General features: G+C 37.3%; 1 protein-coding gene across 1 annotated transcript in view; it reads right to left on the minus strand.

The window, feature by feature from the left end:
- Positions 1-1797: 1797 nt before the first annotated feature.
- LOC101853917 (isocitrate dehydrogenase [NAD] subunit gamma, mitochondrial) overlaps positions 1798-5000 on the minus strand; it is a gene marked incomplete at its 5' end in the record, with an annotated part of 22416 nt that continues 19213 nt past the window's right edge. Inside the window, 1 exon segment of the mRNA XM_013079609.1 lies at positions 1798-3656.

Raw genomic sequence — 5000 nt, forward strand, 5'->3', positions numbered from 1 at the left:
CCACCCCCAACTCTCTCCCAAAGCAAATGAAAATAACGAAAAAAAACAACAAACAGTTGAAACTGTTATGATCACATGCACTGAACACACAATAATCAACTTGGCGGCTTGCTCGTGAATCCCCAATCACAATAGTCACCGCTTACAACTCTATAGTACCCTAACAGCCAATCAAATGTCTTTAGGGCTCAGCAAAGGACGAGCCCATTCCCAAGGCACCTCTTTAATGAAACCCCTCTTGCAAAAAAGTTAGAAGACTTGAAAAACAGAACACTGCACAGAGGTCTCACGCTCTCCTAGCCCTGACAATAGGGTGAAAATTTAAGACACACTTTCCCCCAGTGACAGAGTTACCCATGCATCCATTGGACCTTTGTTAGGTGCGTTCTACTTTCCATGACTACAGGTCTAATCCAGCTCATACGATATAATATGTTCAGAGTGCTGTGTGTACATGTTTGTGTGTGTACCACTGAGATTTAACAGTTATTAATTACATCAAACACTTTTGAGGCAACTCTTTCATCAGATGAACATTAATTCGAGAAATTTGGAGGTGAAACGTCTTCGTCCCCACCATCCAGAAAAATTTAACGTAGAACAAAGAGATAGAAGACGAAAGTGACTTTTCTAGTTTGAATGGTTAACAAAATGCTGTGGCTCGCCGAGAGAATAGAAAAATCATCACCGTTTTGTGTTGTACACAAGTGGAACCAACCCAAGCCCCACCTACATTTTGGTCCACCCACCTCCACTGGTTCTCACAAACTACTTTTGTCTCTACCTTAATTCTTCTTAATAGTGAGCACGTAGGCTTTATTAACTATAGCACAAAAAATGTATTTAATGGTGTTTTCTCTCCAGCTAGTAGAGGGTTCTGTCTGAGGTTACGTTGGGTTTAGAATGAAGATATTTTTGTGCAGCAACTCTATTCTCCCTCGTGATCTTGTGCCACATTCATTGGTTCAAGTTGAGGCTATACTGTAGATGTATAAAATACAAGAGGATTTACGTCCAATAAATGGTCAGTAATTGTGTCATTTTGATTTCATAAAGAGCAAGTAGATGCAATTCGCACTCGCTCTCCTTTTATTGGCCTTCTCATTGGGGCTGTGATGTACAATGTTTTATGCCCTATCAACACAATTTAGATTTTAGATCATTAAGTAATGAGGTGATCTTCCGACCCTGCCTGAGAAGGTCAACCAGGGCTGAGAAGGATGCAACATCCCAGAAGAAAGATTAGATACTTGATAAAAATCTCTCCCCACTCTGGGAAATGAACTCGGGTCTCCCGTGTGCGACAAATAAGCTCCAAACAACTGCACCACAGATGCCTGGGCTGAAAGAGCATTGCAATTAAACACACACACACACATGCATGCACACGTGCAAAAGTACACCCACACACCTATCAAGCAGTACATACATGAATTACGTACATAATACTTTGACCTTAGATAAAGACGGACACTTTTTCAATATGATGTATGCATCTTTTCACCTCTTGGGGAACATACGAAATAGAAAAGAGGAGTCTAGGTTTAATACACATATTATGATACAATACAAGCCCCAAATATGTGTCTGACATTACGAGTATGAGGGCTGTTGTCCTAGTTTTGAGTAAAGCTGTTTCTTGAATGAAGACGGCAAGTCATTGAATGAGTCATTGCATTGGTCAGGACTTGATAACCAGATTATTGCCTTACATACTCTGTTCTCTAACTGCTTCCCTCCACGGTCAGGAGAGGAATGCAACCAAACAAACACATAAAAAAAAACATCACACAAAAATTTTATGCAAGTACATGTATATTTATTTTTGCATTTTCTTGTAAAACGAACTTTCAAAATAAGTAAGCCTGACCACACATACCTCTGATGATAATATAAATGATGACGGCAGCATAGGAGTAAGAGTTTGACCAGGAAAAGGGGAGTGGAAAGAGAAAGAAACAAAGAAAAGCGGTAGGACACTGAAACCAGTTAACTTTCTGATGAGAGAAAATGTACTATCGTGTACTCTTGATTTTCCCTGTTCCTATCATGTAACTAATAAAAGAATTATAAAAAAAAAAAACAACAACAGAAAAACCAAACACTCAGTGATGATAGTGGTACTTGTATGATCTCTCAAGACATTGCTGCATTATTGCAAGGTTGGCAGGTCTTTTAATACAAGGAGAACAGACAAAAATTATTTTTTTAAAACGACAGAGAAAATAAATAAGACATTATGTGGTCAGATCAATTTACTCATGGTAAACATAGGACCTACAAACATGCACCTTATCACAGAACAGTGTACATGATGTACATCCATTGAAGTTCACTGTACAGGTTATAACGGACTATCAAAGTACACAAATACTCAAGTACCATTTACGCATTCTACTTTCCTAATGTAGAGTACATACAGAAAAGGCAGTTTCAATAATATTAGTAGTCGTAAAGCACAGTCTTCTGGTAAAAATTCAGAAAACTTATTTGCTGTGGTGTTCTTTAATAGCCCTTTCAACACAGAAAGAATATTCAAGAGGCCTTAACTCTGGTTTAACACACTTCTCTAATTCAGGACCAAGTCATATATACATTTATTTATGTGTAACAAACAACTAAATTCAAAAACGCCCCAACCAGGACTTGAACCCAGGTCATCTGTCCACTGTTCAGAGTGGTACCAACTTGAGCCTAAAGTGTGTACACACAGAATTTTCTGACTAGTGAGGTTGAACACTTCGCAAAAGAAGCATGATCTAAGACATACATTTCCTGGGACAGAACACAGATACACAACCCATTCACATCCACAAAGTCACAGCTGACAAAAAATTAATTTCTATCTAATAATAAAAGAACAAAAATCAGTTCAAAACCAGTTTTGAGCTGTACTTGAGAAAAGCATACCTTCAATGTGTGTATCATTAAATAGAAAGCATGAAAGCAAGTTTCCCTCTTTAGTCTGGCTGAAACTGAGATTCTATGCATTTACAAAGAGCCACTAGCTCTTCTAGAAACTGTACTGAATACTACTACTAGATCTAGGCCCTAGTCCAGAAAAAAGGTCAAAGTAAAATTTCCTCTCCAAGGCTATTAATGTAATCAGACTTAAAAATAGAGAGAAAAAAAAAACTGTCGCAAAATCACTACTATTCTTTTTTTAATGGTAGCACCAGTAAATAATACATAATGTTTATTAGTTTCAAATATGTTGAAAGAGCTATCCTTAGAATGTAATGACCTCTTAACCTTCATTCTTAGTGAAATATTAGTGTCACAGTGGCCACAATTACTTCAAACACAGCCAGTTTGAAAATAAACCACCGTGGATACATGTACAGCAAGGGGGAAAAAAGTCTCCTCTGTTAGTACCAAAACCCTGGTTAGTCTCCATCAATCTTAAGAATTTCACACTGAGCAGTCAATGAAATCTTCTAATTTATAACATCTAGAAAGAGATTACATTATTATTTGCTCTGCAGACAAACCAAGGACACCAATATTGCAGCTAGCAGTACAGCATGCTCAATTAATGACGTAATAATGAGCAGTTCGGATGAAGTGGAATCCGAGGCAGAAAACATTTTCCTCATCAACGTTGAGAATCAGAAGCATCTGTGACTTGTATCAAAGAATTGACCTCAACGACTCCTCTGAAATAACAAGAATTCATTATTCCACGTCTTGTAAATAACAATACAAAGGCCTATTTAGAGCAATGTCCACTTTCAAATACAGTGGAACTCGGATTCAACGAGCTCGGCTTCAATGAGAAGAGATGGATTCCCCATTTTTTTTTCTTCTTCAAAATCAGTAAAAATAATGCAGATTCAACGACCACTTAAAATTTAGCGGTCCGGGCGTTGCAATGATAAGCTAGTCTTGACGTAGATCTAAGTAATGAATTGTGCGCTGGTCTATGGAGTCTAAAGTTGCCGTATGCTAAGCTCTACACAGCAACACAACTTTTTGGTAAACAATCGAGAAAACACAGGTGTGTGCATTTGAACGAATCAGTCTTTTTTTTACACAGCTCATAATATGCAGGCATTTCAGGCACTACTTGTGACTTCTGATTATGCATTGCTTGCTCAGTGCCTGTAATTATCATCACAAAACCTCGTGTTTGCTAAATATATGAACACTCGGATTCAACGAGATTTTATGTCAGGCCCGGCGACCTCGTTGAATCCGAGTTTCACTGTATGCGAAAGTCCAGCTTATACAACCAGATTATTCAGTTCACGTAAAACAAGGCTTACCTACTCGTTAGAGGGCATTTAATAGACAATAAACAAAGTTATTTCAAGTGATCAAACTGCACCTTTCATAATTTGTTAGTTTAACCTTCAAACAGTGTACCCCAGTACTCATAGAATTCTTATACTTCAAAATCTAAATTTTCATGGACTCAATATTTTGAGTTACTTGCTGCTTGAGTACCTTTTTCCTGCTTTAATGAAAAAAAAAGGAACAGAAGGCCCTACATAAGTAGTTATTATTGAGATAACATTTTTGTAGATTCATGACAAAGGACATTTGTTTGTTCCAACCAAATAACTACCACTAACATCATATACATATAATCTAGATCTATATAAAATTGTCACCTGGACAAAAATAGTTCTAAAAATTTGAAAAATAAAAAGGAGTAGAAATTTTGAATATCATGTAAAAAATAAATCATGCATTACTAAACCAAAAAAGACTTTCCACAGACAAAGCAAACAATCTCCAGATCTGCTTCCTTAAATAAAATGCAAGTAATATTTTAAAAATTAACCAATTCAATTTCAATACAATGCCTACTCTTCTATTTCAGTCCACTTCAACATTCTATGAGGCACCCCCCCCCCCGATAAAACAGAAGACAGAGAATTTGGTTCCTTGATAGAATTGTTTAGCCAAAGAAGACTGGGTCCTCCATCCAATCTATCCTGAGATCAGAGGAGCAGTCCACACATCATGCCTGCGTGAACCTCACATCCAACCAGGTT

The sequence above is a fragment of the Aplysia californica genome, unplaced genomic scaffold, assembly GCF_000002075.1.
Source record: "Aplysia californica isolate F4 #8 unplaced genomic scaffold, AplCal3.0 scaffold00057, whole genome shotgun sequence".
Taxonomy (NCBI): Eukaryota; Metazoa; Mollusca; class Gastropoda; order Aplysiida; family Aplysiidae; genus Aplysia; species Aplysia californica.